This window comes from Passer domesticus, chromosome 1 (assembly GCF_036417665.1).
Source record: "Passer domesticus isolate bPasDom1 chromosome 1, bPasDom1.hap1, whole genome shotgun sequence".
Taxonomy (NCBI): domain Eukaryota; kingdom Metazoa; phylum Chordata; class Aves; order Passeriformes; family Passeridae; genus Passer; species Passer domesticus.
This window is the reverse complement of record NC_087474.1, coordinates 92,408,558-92,425,710: the sequence shown is the minus strand read 5'-3', so window position 1 is coordinate 92,425,710 and position 17,153 is coordinate 92,408,558. Positions and strand designations below refer to the sequence as shown.

General features: G+C 39.4%; 1 protein-coding gene across 9 annotated transcripts in view; it reads left to right on the top strand.

Annotated features, from left to right (window-relative positions):
• COBL (cordon-bleu WH2 repeat protein) overlaps positions 1-17,153 on the top strand; it is a 157,573-nt gene that overhangs the window by 25,533 nt on the left and 114,887 nt on the right. Inside the window, exon 1 of one of the 9 annotated variants that reach the window (XM_064429481.1) lies at positions 13,237-13,362. The exons of the other annotated variants lie outside the window; for them this stretch is intronic. The gene's annotated coding sequence lies outside the window, so the exon portion shown is untranslated. Of the gene's footprint in view, positions 1-13,236; positions 13,363-17,153 lie in introns of those variants that run through there. 9 annotated transcript variants of the gene reach the window in all.

Below are 17,153 nucleotides of genomic sequence, written 5' to 3'. Positions count from 1 at the left end.
AGTGATATGTTTTTGAAAATTAGGACCATTAGAATTTGGCTGATTTGTCTCTGTTTTTAAGACCGTTGCTGCTAATGTAATCTGTGTGAAAAGTTAGTATTTTAATGATGGTAATCCTTGGCTTACTGGCATGTATTGAGTAACAAGGCGACTGAAAATCTGAAGTAAAAATGCAGGGATGGGGTTTTGTGTTTCAGACAGTACACAGAGCTTGTCTGCCACCATCCATATGTGTTGCTGCATCCCTGTGTGGTGATACTGTAAGAGGAAGCTGCAGTTGCTTTACTTCAGCACTTGACGTTGAAGGAGCATTCCCTGAGCTGGATTTAAGAAACTGCTGTTTATTTCTTTAAATATTTGATTTTACTGGGTGCTCTTGTGGTTTATTTTATCTTTGTATTTCATGGGATTTGTGAGTTCATTTTAATTAAAGAAGAGGTCTGGCTTGTTTAGATGGTAGACTTTAAAGTTTCTTCTGGTGTACTGCCAGCCAAAGCTGCAGGACAAAGGTAAGACTGAAGCCCTCTTGCCAAAACCTGAGGCAGCACATGATCCCATGCTGCTGGCCTTACATTCTGCCACCTCTGTGCTGCAGGTGAAGCTTCTCATTGGCCTTCTTAGTTTTCTTGGGTAGTTTCATAAGGCACATCCTGTGTTTGACATGGGGTGAAAGTGACCTGAGTGGCTCAGGGTGGGGAGAGGTGTATTGGCCTGAAAGTTTTGCATTTTTTTTACTGTGTAGCCCTTCTGGGTCTGGCATGAACCTGGAGTTTAGTGAGATCTGCTGGTGTTGGCTTCCACACCCTGTTAGCTGGTGTTCTTCTGCAGAGGCTGTATTTTCTCACACAAGGCTTCATGCACTCAGCCTGATGCTTAAGTCACTTTTGGGTCTCAGACAGCTCAGGTCACTGGGCATGTTCTCAAGAGACTTCTTTGTTGGGGAAGATGCTCTTCCATGGTGTCTGAGCACTTTGCTGTAATATGTGTGTTTCCAGAGAAGGACAAACTGGATGAGCTTGAAGAGGTGGAGGGATCTGTCTGAGTTGTAGAGAGATCTGCCTGCAGCAGAGAAATGAATGGAACCTTCCTGTCCCACAGCCTCTGCTTGTGCCTCAGCTGTGGATTCCCAGGCAGTGTTCCTGAACTGGAGAAGTCAAATTTGACATTTTATTTATTCTCAGCATCTCCACTTTTGCTGGTGTTGTTGATTTTTAGCTGTTGTGCATCACTTCCAGGGGACAGCCCTCGTGAGGAATGATACAGCCTTTCCAGTTGGCTCCAGAGCAGGGCATGACTGAGCCCCTGTGCAGGACTGGGATGAACCCAGATGGCAGCTGCCAGCTGGGCGCTGGGAGGAGCATCTACCCTTTTTGTTAATGTGCTGCAAACCTGTATACTTGTCCTTTAAATAGTCTTTCTCTTGCCTCATCTCCCTCCCCATTTCCCCAGTTTATATCAAGACACTGCCTAGGAAAATACTTGGAGGGATATAGCTGTATTTGGGCTCTGCATGTCTGTGGCTTTTCTTCAGACTACCTGAAGAAGAGACTGCAAATAATAGAAATAATTACTTGTAAAATTACTTGTTAATACCAATGAAGTCAGAATAAGACTTCTTTTAATATCACTTGTTTCTTCTTTCAACAATTAAGATGTTTAGGGATTGACAGAAATTTGCTTTTATATGTACACATAATGAAATGCAACAAACCACATTGCTTGTCTACATGATAGCAGTTCTTTGTAGGTATGAGTTTGCTGATTCAAGGGAGAAACTGCTGAGTGAGGTTAGGGTTAGGCTATTTAATTTTTATTATGTGTTATTTCTATTCATGCTACCACTAATTGTTCAATAGTAATATCATATGTAAAGGGTTTTTTCTCTATCCTAAGACTGTTCCATCCTCCTCTGCAGCAGAAATGAAAAGCAATATTATGCTACACTCTATTTTCCCATTAATATCACTGGTATAGGAAATTTTTCTTTTTTATCTTCGGCTTCTTTTTTCTTTCTGTTTCAAATTTCTTCTGAATTTTCAGATATTTTTTCATCATTTCATGCCACCTACTTCTACCAGCTATGCAGACTGAGTGCACAAAAAAGGGTGTGTGGAATTCATAAGCCCAACCCAGATATTTTCAGTTGTCCAGACTCTTCCAAGTTTAAAAATAAGTGGTTAAACTTGTTATGTGACACCATTCATATATGTTTAGTTTAGCTGTCATTTGCCAAGACTATAAACATGCCAGGTATTCATTCAGTCAAAGATTAAACTTTTAAGTCATTATTTGCTTTGAGAGAAGAAGCTGTAGCGAAATGAAATTTTCACTCTTCCTACCCTGTCTCTCTGGACCTAATCCTGTGGTCAAGGACATGTGTGATAAAGCATAGCTTGCTTTTAACAACAGCATGGTCAGGATAATTTGAATAAGGTTGATGTATTAATAAGTCTTTAGATATTAACAGGGAAACAGGGCTGCATGCAAATACTACTTTGGTTAATGCCTGTATGAATGGCTTGAGTATATGGAAGTGTTTGATTCACTCAAGGCAGACTTTTTTGCTGCTGATGTCAAGCATATGTCAGGAGGCATCTGCTTCTGGGCATTCATTTGCTGCTTCATAATAAGCAGAAAGGATATGTGATTTTTGATGAGCATGGTTTTTGATACTTGCATGCCAGGCAAAACCTTCAGTGTTCTCTGTTACTGTGTTTCTGGACGTAACAGATCAACTGCTCTGTCAAATCTAGTGCATCCTCTTGTGAGGATGTGATAATTACATTATAGCCAACAAATGACACCATTAGAATCACAGAATGATCTAGGCTGGAAAAGACCTTAGACATCATCAAGTCCAACCTAAGGCCTGACACCACCTTATCAACTAAACCATGGCACTGAGTGCCACATCCAGTCTTTTTTTAAACACCTCCAGGGATGATGACTCCACCACCTTCCTGGGCAGCCCATTCTAATGCCCAACCATTGGAATGGGCTTCTCTTTCTGTGAAGAATATTTTTCTAATGTGCAGCCTGAGCTTCCCCTGGCACAGCTGAAGACCATGGTGCACAAATGCCTTCATGTCTGGGTGCATGAATGGTTCCATGTCTGTTTCTCTGGCTCTGAACATGGGTAGTGATGATTCACAAGTGGTTGCAATTGCTCATATCTTCCATTATTGCATGGTAATATTTCTGTCATATAATTTTGTCACCCCCTGCTCAGGATGAGGGAAAAAAAACATTTGGTCAAGCAGTTTTCGAAACACATTCATCTTTTGATGGCTGATCTGTTCCCAGATGCTGTGAAATTGGATTTAGCGTGCTATGAGGCCTGGGGCAACTGCAGTCTGAGCTGGAAATGTACTTGCTTTGAAGTCAGCATTTGGTGGCAACCTTTTGTAGAGCAACAAGTAGTAGTCAACAAGATCTGCTTGTGCCTGTGTTAGTAGATGTCCATAATAATTTCTTTATTCATATTGTTGTAGAGGAAGTTGATAGAAGATGCTGTACAGAAACAATGCTGTACAGAAACAGCTGAATCTGAACAGTGAATATAATTTGTATATTGTTTAGTCCTGCTTTTAATATGTTACTGACTCAGAAGCAGAAATGATGGCATATAGCTGATAACATACTTTCTACATCAGATATATATGCATGATGCACATTTGAGTAAGGGGAGAACAGCCTTTACATGCTGTATGTCATGAGAAGGTGTGAAGCAGGCCTGTGCTTTTGTCAATTATGATGTGCAGCAGATGTGGCTGTGGAAATGCTTTTGTGTTCCTGGCAGGAGAGTGCGCACTTCCTTCCCACGCTGTTGTGAGTAGCCCATGCTAATTCAGCAGAATTTATCCTGAAGTACAGGGGTCAGCTGAGCTTGCAGGGATTGCACCAGTTATTTCTTCAGGGCTAGAATTAGAACACAAGGGAGAAAAGCCCCTTCACTCTTGTTTTAGTAGATGTAACTCTGGGTTTCTCCTGTCTTGTTGCTTTGCTTGTTGCTTTGCAGTTTATGTTGGGCTCAGAAGAGATTTTTTTGGAGGAGCATGGCTCTGTAAGCTGCATTCAGGATTTTCCTGTCTGGGAAGTCAAATAAGCAAGAGAGGGGATGCTAGGTCTGCTTGCTAGCAGTTGAGTGTTCTCATCATCTCTCTTTGGGAAGCAGAGTGCCAACACATGTCAAGTGAGCAACTGTTAGGCGCTGGCTCAGAGAGTGCTCTCTCTATGCTGGTAATTTCACCAATTATCACTATGCCACTGGCCTTCCTATTTCAGAGGAGGTGACCAGAGAAATTGTGGTGTGGCAGGTCTGACTTTATCTGGTGTCCTCAGATTTCCTTGACCTCTCTGACTCATTTTAGAATCGGAAATGGTAAAAAGGCAGGGTGGTAACACATGAAGATAGCCTTGCTTGCTTTTTTAATTGATGTTTTTTCCTTTCTCCCCTTTTATTTTTTGCAACGCCTTAGTTGTATTCTCCTGGTTTTCTGTAAGATGTAGTAAGAGCATTTAAGAGAACTGTGCCTTTGCAGAGCTAAAAGGCAGCTGGTTGAATGCCCAGGGCATTATCATGTAGTTGCTCTCCACTTCCCACAGCTTCTCTAGGTGCCATGCTGCTGATGCTCCCAAGTTCTTTTGGTACCTGAAAGCTGCATTCTCACTGGGAGAGACAGAAAGTGGGGCTGTCAGCACAGAGGTGAAACTGAGCTCTGCTGAGGTTCTGGCAGAATGAAAACTTGGCTTTCTGCAATATCAGTGGCAAAAGTCCCATTGACTTAACTGAGTCCAGGATATCTTTGTTCTGGTTTTCATCAGTTGTGATGAGGAAGCTCTATAGTCAAACACTTCCAAACTTGTGCTTTCATTCACTGTTGCCAGGTAGGGGCTTTGAGATGGAGCAGACACCTGTATTTCAGCAGAGTCTGCTAACAGCTTGTGTGGCCATGCAATGCTAAATATAAGATTAAGTTTATTTCATGATGTTCTCTCTTTGCCTGTATTTTTTTTTAATAATTGGTTTTTTTCACTGGTTAATTTGGTTTCAGGTTAATTGATGAGAGAAAGAAAAGCTAATGTACTAGCTTTTCATAAGTGTCTGGAAAGTTGGTGGCTGGTAGGGAGAAGAGGCCTTGTAACCAGTGAGGTGACAGCTGCAGGATAAGGTCCAGAGTTGAAGACAGTCATTAAGTGCTCCAGCACTGAAAAGAGCTCATGAGACTTGTCACCCTTTCTTATATGAAAAGCATTTCAGACAAGACAAGGAACCTGGAAGAAATTGGATGTCATTAATGCTGCTGTTTCTTTGTTTTTGACAAGGAGATGGAAGTCTCTTGGTTAAAAGACCAGCTCTAAATCACCATTTTTTTGTTGCTTACATTTGAGGTATCTTTGCCTCTTGCCACTTCTAGTGTAACTGTGGCAGTTCATGTTATAAGGTAGTCTAATATATCCTGTTTCTTCCTGTGTGGGTGTTGTAGGCTCTGCTGAGTGTGCAGCTGGCTCAGACATGTCTACAAAATCTTGCAATCACTGCTATGATGCCCCATCAGTAGTTACAGGGCAGCCTCAAGCATGTTTGCATGCAGTTATCTCTTGAGCAGCATTAAAAGCTCCTCAGCAGCAGATGCCTTCAGTCTCTTGGTGATGTTTTCTCATGGATAACATGTAACGCCATTCCTGTGGATTCCAGGCTGCTGACAGGAAAGTCTTGGTTTTACTCTGTAAAGTCCATAATGGTCCTGACTCCTGCCTGTTTCCTGTGTCCTGAGCCAGTGCCACACATCAGTGAAATGCCCACAATAATCATCCCTGATCTGAGTGTGTGTGATAAAGAGGGAGGGTATTTGGCTCTTTCCTCTCTCATTTGATACTGTCTGGGTGTGTCGACATGCCTGAATTTATCAAGATTTTCTTTATAATGTGCTCTAGTTTGCACTGCATGAGGCCTATATAATTTTTGGTTTTGAGAGATATAAAATCCATTAAGTAACGTGTATGCCTACAGGATACATTAAAGAGAATTTTAAATGGAAACTAACTAAAAAAATTGGATTTGCTGGCATATAAAAATCATTACAACACTTCTTTTCTTACTTGATAAATCAGGATCATACTTCAGAGTCCTCCTGTTTGGTGTTGTAAGTGTATTTATGTGCTAACATCTGCAGTATTCTTTTTGGTCAGACATTCTGGTATCTATATTAATGTAGCTCTCTCACCTCCATACTAGAATTGGAGTGGCGTTTCTTACTTGAAGTTATGATTTGCTTTTAATAAACCAAAATACTTTAATTTTAGTTTAAACTGAGAAGTACTTGATTCCTGTGTCATTTTGAAAGAAGAAAATATCATAAAAAAATGAAAGCAAAATACTTGTGGTTCTAATAAGAAATTTATTTAAGCAAATCAGCACCAGAAAAATACACACAAAGTCAGCTGAAGCTGTGAGATTTCCTCATAAAAGCACATGTGGCATCTGAGAAGTACAGGGTCTGACGACAGTTTAGACTTGTGCCAAAGTTGGATGTTTCTTTATCTCATTGACACTGCATTTGTTCCTCATTAACCTTCATTTAATATACTGCTGTATGTGATTCCTTGCTGTGTGTATTCCTCGGAGTATGTATTAAAACCGAATTATAAATGCTAATTAAGATGATTAGGAAGAGTAAGGAATGTCCTGGCACCTCTGAATCTTTTTCTCTGTGAGTGAATGTAAACTATATCTCACAAAAAAATGCATTGTTAGATATTTTAGGGGATTTTTTTCTAGCTCCAAAGAGAAGCTTATCAGCCCTGTAGTTCGGGAGGTGGCTTCTTGTATGTCATGTAGTTTTCTACATTTAGAATTTACAGAATAACTCTAGATTTAAAAAAAGGGGTAAATTCACGCCTTTTGTCTTCTAGATCAGGAAATCCAAAGCAAGTTGTCTTCTTGTTTATCTTCCAATATGTCAGCAGATGTGGACTTTTGAATGTATGGGTAACAGTGGGCACTGGACTTGGACACAGCTTTTCCTTCTCCGCCCCAGGAAATTTGATGTAAGGTCAGCCATGATAAGATCACGGGTGCTTCTCCAAGGGCAAGTGAATTTGAGAGGAAGCACAGAGGTGTTTCCCATTTTAGGAGAGTGCAGTGCAGCTGGAAAATAAATGGCTTTTGTAGTCCTGCCTGCTGTGTTTTGTGTCTCTCCTGCCCAAATCCTTGTAGCTGAAGAAACTTAGTAGGTTTCAGAAGCACAGCTACACTCTAGCAGCCTGTAAAGACATTGGGGTAGTTGCTATTTATTGACTGAATTCCTGCCTAGAAGTACATGTTTCTAATGTTTTGAGAAGCCTTTTGGGTCCAAGGCGTGCTTTGGAACTGGGCCAGGATGCCTCTTTACTCTGGTCAGAGCCTTTAACTTTTGTCTGTGTCCTTTTCTTTGGTACATCAAGGTTTTCTGATGTATCTGTGATCTTGTCACCATTTGCAGATAGTTGAGTGGAGGTAGGTAGAATAACATAGGTGTAATTCTGAAAATTCTCCCTTAATAACCATTGTCTGCCTGTTTTTGCAGGATCTGTTTGTGTCAGGGTGAATAGATGAAATGAGCTTCAGTGGTGTATTCCTCGAGCATTGTCACTGGATGAGGAATTATGATCTGTCAGCTTACAGTAACAGTTGTTAGTGTTCACCCCACATGTACCTATTTAAACAGGTGATCATGCAGGTAATCATTATTCCTCATCTGCACCTCAGATGGACACTGTTTTAAGGCTGCTTCTAGTTGAAAAAGGTATTAGTACAAATAATATTCTGTAGTAATTAGTTAGTGGTTTTCCACTGAATTGCTCACTGCCTTCTAAGCATATTATAAAACTTAGGAATTAGCCAGCACAGTAGATCACATCAGAATTTCATTAACCATATATATTGTTTTTCCTTGATTCTTTCAAAACTATTGCATCTTCTGTGGGAATAAGGCAAACACTTTACTGCAAGGAGCACTAATCTATGGTCTTCAGGCCTCTAGAGAGTGATTCTGAGGAAGTGGTAGTGAGGTTAAAAGTCTGTAGGTACAAAAATAGAGTGCAATCTGGGAGCAATCTTTGCTTAACAATACAGTGCAAATGCACCTTGAATTTGCAAGTTAGTTGACAGTGCAAGTCACTACAGGAGAGTTTATAAATCAGTGTTGCTAAGCAATAAACTTTTATTGAAGGTGATTGTTGATAAGAGATTAAGAAAGGACAACCACCCTGAAATCTGAACAACACCTATCATTTCAGGGATAACATGCAGTACAAGTGTTTCTGAAATAGCTTCAGGCTTGAGAAACCATACCTTTAGCCTTTTGACCCCTCTAGAAACAAATCATCTGCTCATTGCTGACATGATTCACTGTTAACAAACATGATAAAGACTATTGTGTGTTAATAAAGCCTATTAGAACTGGCAAGGTACCTTTCCAGACCTAGAGAGCTCGTCATGGAGTTGTGGCATCCTCACAAAACCACAGCTGACAGGCAGCAGAGTTGAGCATCTGAAGGATGTCCATTTGCCCACAATAAGCAGAAAGCCAGCAGTGCTTCCAGCCTGCTTGGAAATACTCTGTCTCATGACAGTGTTTTCCACAGGTGAGCATGGTTAGTAAGAGTCCAGTTAACCAACATGAACCTGACTATAACCTCATGAATAATGCTGAGAAATCTCATTAGTTGGCTTGCCAGAGATTTTAACCTTATGTTTTTCACACTTCAGCCATAGTATTTGCCCTCTGCAGAGAATTCAGTGTGCAAGTGGATTGTCTGCATGGTTGTAGCCTGCTTTCTGCTCAGCTGAGCGTCTGTAACAGCACAGTGATGATTTGAGAGCACAGAGAACAGAGCAGAGTGCCCTGGTAACAGGGCTTGGGCATTTTACAGTGTAAGCATCAGTATTTTGGTTTTCTCTCTTAATTACATTTGGGATGTTAGCGTGGATGGTTTTGGCATTTTGTTTGTTTGGTTTGGTTTTTTGACTAACCAATGCCATTATGCTTATGTATCAATAACGTAAAAATAGAGTTCTCTTTTCCCACTGAAGCATACCATGCAAAGCAGCCTGGTTTAGTCACAGATGAAGGAATTGGATGATATTTCAGCTGAGGACAAGCAATGTGATATTTTCCTTAAGTGTTTTCTTTATTTTAATATTATTGTTGCTTGCAATCAAATGAGACGAACAGCTCAATACTTGATAAATGGGGAAAAAACATTGTGACTTTGTGGATAATGAAGGAAGATGTCAAAAATGCTGGTAAAGATAAGATTGGATGGCTGTTCATTGAATGCTTTGCACTACTGCATTACTGTTTTCTCGGGAAGTCAGTTTAACAGCAATTTTTTGATTTTGGTCAGCATGAAACTGGCAGCCAGTTTTAGCTGATGTAGTGATGGCTAAACATATTTGAGTCCTAAAGCCTAAATGTTTATTGCCTGTATTCATGTTTTGATTCATCTGCAGCTTCTCTTCTGGCAAATGTTGTGAAAAGAGCAAGGCTTTACCATCCCTACCTAGAGTGCTGTTTTTCTACTTCACTTTTCCAGACCACATTTTTTTGAAGGTGAAGCTTCTTACCTGTCCTCCAGCATGAAGTGCTGGTGGCATTTTATTTGGATCACATATCCCAAGCTAAAGGGTTAAAGCTATTTGTGTATCTCTGACTGAGAGATATGATATCGCTGTATTCTGATTGGAGAATTTTACCTTTCCAAAATAGAACTTACCTGTGCTTTCTTGCCTTTAACCACCAGAGACTTCTGTTCTTCTTCAGCATGTGATTTAGCAGATTAGGTAAATAATTAAATAATGTTAACTGCTCTCCCATTTCATTCCTCTTTACTGATGTGCAACCCAGTGGAGTTGTACAGCATGGCACCAGCTCGTAGTGTGGTCTTTGCCACACACTGAACATGTGGGTGGTATCTCAAAAGTCCTATGATACAGCTATTAGTGATACAGACCTAACAGTGCTTATTCAGGCAGTGTTTTCATTAACTGCAGCGGGCATGTACCCAAATCTGGGGATTTGGCTGCTTTTTAAAAGATTTTCTTTAGGGCTTGTCTTCTATTTTGTTTTGGGAACTGATACAGGTAGATCTATTGGGCTCCCTGGCATGGCTGTGGTTGCTCAGTGTAAAAGCATTTGTTAGGCTCCAGTGTTATTCCTTGATCAGTTAAAGCCCACCTCGTGTACAGGTCCATCCCTGCTTTCACTCCAAGAGAGGGCTTTCTGAAGTAGTAGTGGGGAGCACTGCATGGCCCATGCACTACAGGAGATCAGGTTAGAGTGCTTCTGGCTTCTTCTGGCCCTAAAAATGACTCTGTTGTGAAATTGGTATGTCCACTGCTCTGTACCAGATCTTGAGAGAATGCGTCAGTGACTGGAAGGAGAATTAGGCTTTTGTTGGAAGATAGTGCTCTATGATTCTTAATCAAAATTGTGGGTGATGTATAAAAACATGATTATTTGAGGATACCAGCCACAGGCTAGCAAATCATTTAGCCTTCCAGTCAGAGGATGAACCCTCAGTATTTCAGCTACATTGAGTCTGAGTCCCAGGGCAGAAGCCTGTTTTCTCTTCTAAGGCAGCCAAGCAATGTCTCACAAGGACCAGAGTGGCTAGGTCTTTGCTGTGTGTTGGGACACATTTCAGTGTGTCTCATTAAATGGGTCATATATGGGCAAATGCCTCTGGCAGCAAATTTTGTAACAGTTATTCACCGGCACATGCAAGACCAGGAAACTGCAGCTCAACACTTTTAAATGATTGGTTAAGTTGGTGAAAAGTTTGAAATTGCAGAGATAGTATTAGGAACTACTTCCATTAAACTGTATCATCTCACCTTGACTTCTGTTTATTTTGCTTTAACTTCACCCTTGGGCAACCATGATTGTTTACTTCCATCCTTGCTTCCTCTTTTACAGATGTGCTCATTCTATTTGCTTCTGGTCTTTATTTCCTTTTCTTTTCTTCTGGCATAGAAACTTTATTTTTAAAATACATAAAGCTGTAGGGTTTCTCATCAGTAGAATCAAATGGAAGATCAAAAATATAATTAAATAACTTTCATTTCTTTGCCAGAAACAAATTATTTTTTCTTGTCTATTTTGGGTGACTTTATCATGCCCGCAAGGAAATAATTTTCATTGTGTGAAAATTTTCATTTCTGTCAGTGTGATCCTGCCTTAAAAATGGAATGATATTTTACAAGCAATATGAAATTCCAATGGATGTTTGAAAAGAGAAAAGCATAAAATAATTACATACTATAGTAGCCATGGAATTCAGAGTAAAAACTGCTAAAACAAAGCTGCAACTTCTTTTAAAAAAATTAAGTAGAGAATCCCAATTGTTGCTTGAGCCATATCCACTGGTAATCTAGTTCATTCCATCTTAGAGTGTGCTGAAGATTTCAACTCTTTAGAAAGTGTAATATTTGTGTAATTAATTTTACCGAAATACTGTAAAATCATATTGGAAACAAGTTACTACAATAGTAATGCATTATATGCATTACTAGTGTAGTAACTTATGAGACATTTATATAGGTTACATTATAATGTAACCTATATGAGATATTTTAAAGTTTACATTACCTGTGTTGCATTGAACAACAATGTAATTGTAATGAATTGGTACATTTAGTCTGTGATAGATAAAGTAAACTTGATAATGTTCTTTGATATTTTCATTTTGTTTTTAATTTAATTGGTTAATTTAAATGTTATAGGTGGCAAAGTGGAATGGAGTTCTAGTTTATGCTGTAGGGCCGCCTGGGTGAATTTGTGCCTCTCTAGTAGTTACGGACGTTATCATGCTCTCCTGGTGTCTGTTCTCAGTCTCTCTGAGATTTGTTTGACTTTTGGTTTCCATTTTCAGAATTCTTGAGGTGCGTTTATCTTGCTGCTGATCTGTTTGTATTTCCTTTACATTTGTGTTGTGTATGTTACAGTTTTTCTGAGCTGCTGCATCAGAAACTGAAAGGATTTTACTTACAAAGAGGAAACTTAGCATGCTGTTTATTCTGATGAAGTGGTTGTCCCTTTCCTACCCAGTGATATGATTTTCTTTGCTTTGCCATAAGCAAGAAACAAAGAATGAAAAGGAAATGTTCTCTGAAAGATATCTTCTTCACAAGCTAGATCACTGGGCATGAATGACTTCTACCCTGCTGTGTCTTGGTGGTTTGGAGTATGAGGTGTGTGCCTCAGGGCTGGGCTTCTGACTTTGCTATGCAAGTTGCCAAGGGAAAGGGAGCAAGTGAACATACATGCACAGATTTCCCCTCAAAAGACAGTAGGAGTCCAATCACCTGAAAATCAAGAATGTTTATTCCCATGTTTCCTGGTTTTCACACAAGGGATGCTGTGTCTCTATTTTCTCATCACTGAGCATGTTGGTTTGTTTCTCCTAATTATGAGATGGGCTATGCATAACTATCACAGAAAAACCCTTTGCACCTCTTTGAGACTTTTGACCAGACTGCAAGTTGACTTGACCAGAGTGTGATAGTTGGCCATTATTATTTGTCATAAAAAATGAATGTTTCCCATAGTTATGCTATGATAAGGGATGGTTGAGTTTTTGTTTCATTTTGGACTCGATTTTTCTTGGTTTTGTTGTTGGGTGGGGTTTTTAAGTTTTCTTGGTGGTTTTTTTCTCCTTTTATTTATATTCTTAATTTTTTTTTCCCCTGCAGTTTGTATGTGTTTGTTTGTGCTTTCTTTGTTGCTTTTACTTGTTTAAAATTAATGGTTAGAGAGAGACTTTGCATAGAAAGGACTAGATTCTACAAACTAGTGAATTATGGAGCACTTGCCAAAGTCCTGCTGATGTGCATGGAATAAAGTCTGTTCTGTACCTGTTAAGTTGCCTTTGTTTTTACAGGGCAGAGAGGATTATTTATTGGGAATGGTGGAAATGGGTAGCATTTCACTGTTTCGCTTTCAGTTTTTTCTTTTTGCCTGTGTGTGTGTTTGTGTGTGTGTGTGTGTGTGTGTGTGTGTGTGTGTGTGTGTGTGTGTGTGTTAGACCTTATCTGAAGAAAGGCAATCTCTGCATAGCTTTGCCCTGGGTGTGGAAGTCCCGGGACCACTGCTGCTCAAAAGAGAGATCACGTTTTTCTCGAATGGGATTGTAAAGTCCAGGTTGCATCCTGTTGCTTGGTAGTTATATATTAATAAATCGTAGGTCCAAAGGGCTTGTGTTGCCTTGTCTTGAAGTTCATAATCTGATGAAACTTCTTTTCATTTCTCTTGTGTTTCTTCTGTGCTGAACTACAGAAACACTGACCATAATTGTCAGTGGTAGCTGCAACTGTAACAGGTCAGTTTTCTTATTTTTCCTTTTCCATCTTGAGAATCCTGATGCTTTTACTGAGAACTGTGCTGGTAGGTGATTTATATATCCTGCCTAGCTATTTCATGACTATATGCATTTTTTTTCCCATTTACAGTTAAGTGAGATTAAGTAGTTCAAGCCTTAGTAAAAGCCACTGTATGTTTGTGTATTAGAATCAGCTGCTTGTTTTCACTGTCTCTGTCTCAAGGACTGGATGGAAGCATTCATGTCAAGGACTGGATGGAAGCATTCATGTAACCATGAGTTAAACCTGATCATAGATCTGAAGTGTTCCACTTGTAACTTCTCCTGCAGACTAGGAGCAGGTACAGGGTCTTAACAGGTATCTCAGTAGTGAGCACAGTGAAAGATATTTGTGGAGAGAAGATGGCTGTTGAACTAAATTTAGATTGAATTTATCTCACACTGAAGAATGGTATGCAACTTTTTTATAGTATGTTGTGGTTATAGCATGGAAAGTACCCTTTCTTCCCATGCTCAAAACAGGCTTTTAAATCACTCACTTTCTTTGTGCATTATTTTAGTGGGATAAAAATAAGGCTTTTATTGTGGAGTGCTTTTGTATTGTCCTCTATAACCATTGTTGCTCTGACAGAGAAAGATGAATTTTTTTTTTCTCACTCACATTCAATGGTATTAACAGGCTCCTAGGCAGCTTCTGACTGCAGTTGCTGGAGCTTGTCAGAAAAAGCAGCTGCTCATGTTAGATCTGAGGTAGAGCTAGATCTGTGGATTTCAGTCTCTGATTCATGGAGCTACATTCTACTACGGAGATGTTGCAGAAAGTTGGCTAGAAAATGCAAAGCTGTGCAACATATCACTCCACAAATGTGAACTGCAGAGGGATCTGCTTCCACTGAAATAGTTTGAGATCTGTCATTTGGAAAATGTTGAAAACCAGGAATTTCAAACTGTCACAGTAAGACTATGTAAGTCATTATTGTGGAAAAGTTCGTATGAGGTCATCTGAAATGTTGCTAGGTTAGAGAGACTGCAGTGGGAATGTTTTCCCTTTTCCTTTCTCTGATGTCCCTGAAAGAAACAGACCTGCCCTGTCCTTCCTGCACAAAAGAAGAGGAGAACTGTAGTATCTAAAAGGCCCTGTCTGCATAATGCCAAAAAGAATATGTGTTGTTAGATGTTATATGGAGTTAAAGTGAACATCGCTGGTCAATGTATGCCTGATGCTTTTGTTGGTGTGATGCCTGATTTACTGACGCACTGTGCACACTGCCCCCCTCTCACCCCCAGCCACAAGCGGTTTTATACAAGGTCTGTAACTGCAGAATTGTCTTAGAAGTACTTAAAAAGTTTTTAAAAATATTTTAAAAAGACAAAACTCACACTCTCATTAAGGTGTCTGACCTTGTTTGTCTGTTCCCATAGAAAACCTCAGGCAGGTTTTTGTTATTGCCAGGGAACAGACGCCTTGTGTAGCATAATCTCAATTTACTTCCAGCTCCTTCACTAGCTTCAAAACTCAGTCCTTCACTTCTTTCCTGAAGTTTCAAGTGTCTACAGCTTCAGCTAATTTCAGTTTTGTGATTATTTTATTACCATTGCTTTTTTTCTTCTACCTTTTTTCACTGTGAGATCTGGAATTTATGAGGTACATCATAATTGCAACTGGTTCTGCCAGGCTCAGAACACTTGCCTGCTTCTTTTCTGTCTACCTTCTTTGGTACTTCGTCAGATGCCATGTGTTGGAATTAGCTCCCACATTATAGAACAAGCTGCAAAAACAAAAAATAAAAGCTTATTTTAAGAAACAAGTTATAGTTTATAGTAGCTCTATAGCTGCTTCTGTTGATATAGTCAATATTATGAAGGGCAAGAATTACAGGATTTGTAAATCGATTTGAAGTTCTTAAACTGCATGATTATAAGGCTGCGTTGCCATGAATCTGGATGTATGCAAAATTCCCATTTCTCTCACCACCTGCTTACAAATAACAACTGTAGCTAAATTTAAAGGGATCTGAGGAGAAAATGAATCCCAAATTCTTTTTTCTTCTTCAATAGACAAATAAATTGAGAGTTTGGTTCATGGAGAGTTAATGCTCTGAACTTATCATCACCTCAGTGGGGAGTAGCGTAGGAGCTGTAAGTTTGTGACTGATGACTTCATGCCTCACTCAGTGTATATAGGGTAAAAACTGAATGTTCAAGGAAATTGATGAAAGAGAAATTTCTCTGTACTAGTAAATAAGGCAGTACCTCTCCCTGCATATCAGTAGAGGATGCTATTTGTTATGCACACAGGGAAGGAAAGGCAGTATCTTCATAACTGCTGATTTGACTCTGCCTTGCTGAGGTCTCACTGAAATGACAATTTTCAAGGAAGTATAAAGAACTTTTGCAAGTTGAGACATGTCACAGAGATTATTGGTCAAATACAAATACTGATTACAAAGTATGGAGGGTTTGGACTGCCTCTGAATACTTTTTTTTTTTTTGGTTGGTTGGTTTGGTTTGGATATTTTTGTTAATGTGATAAAGCTATTCGTTTTTTCTTCGGCCAGGAGCTTACAGTAGTAATCCAAACTCTGTTAGCCTTATTACCTGTGAGAATAGAGGTCATCTCTTATTAAAGAAGAGTTTGATTTGGTATTTCAGTTCAGGTTTGATTTTTGTTTTTTTGGGGTTTTTTTTTTCCCTAAACACAGTTTTGTCCTTGGCTGAATTGACCACTAAGCTTTTCCTGCTTTTAAGTGTTAAGAGTGCTTTTACTGTACTCTTCCTTTCTGGACCTGAGTTCATGTTGTTTGCAGGGCAAAAATAGTGTGAAGAATCATAATCTCTTCCTGCACCCTAAAAACAGGCAGATTAAGAAAATGCAGGCGGTAGGCCTCCACAATAATTTCTGCATAAATGTTTTACTGCTTTTTCCATCTGTTACACTAAAATCTGACTTAAACTAAGCGTAAATCTAGTCAGAAGAGGTCACTGGAGTATTAATCATCAGAGTTAATCCTCTTAGACATGTGTTTGGTATGAGGCCAGCTATTCAGAAGTTTAACAGCACACATATGTTGCTTATCTGTCTGGCAGCTTGCCAAAGAAATAAACTTCAAGTTTGTGGTGGGTTTATATCTCTGTGAAGTATGCTGCTTGTTTGGTGCAAGCTGATGCAATTTTTCTGTATATCACACATGGTGCATAGCCTGCTACTGAAGAATGAGTTCCTTTCAGAGTGCTTTTCAAAGAGCTGTAGTGTTGGTGTTGCATGGTAAGAAGTGATACCATTCACAGTTGACCTTTTCATGGTGCTTCCCTATGAAGTATGATGAGCCAGATTTAATACTACTAACTTAGAGCAGAGGAAGAGACAATGTTTCAAGTAGAGTAATACTGTGGAACCCAAATATAGCTGAGTGAAACCTCACCCTGCTTCCACTGCTGCCATTCTGACTTTGAGGAAACATTCATGTACGTAAATACAACTCTTTCTTGAGTCAGGTCTGGACTGGGCCCAGCATTTCTGTTTCTCACTTCATAGGAGCATGCTTCATACTCAACAGAAAAATGATTATATCATATCCTAATTATGGAACTGATTTATCCCCTGGGGCATGGAAAGCAAACAGTAGGAGTGAGTGCATCATTAAAAAATTAGCGTATTTTTAGAGAGGAGGAAAAATAAAAGTGCAACTCTACTGGAAAGGTTAATGATGAAGAAAAAAAATTACTTGCATTAAAGGAACTTTTTTAAACAGTCTGAGATTATGGCCAAAAGAACATATATTTCTTAGTAA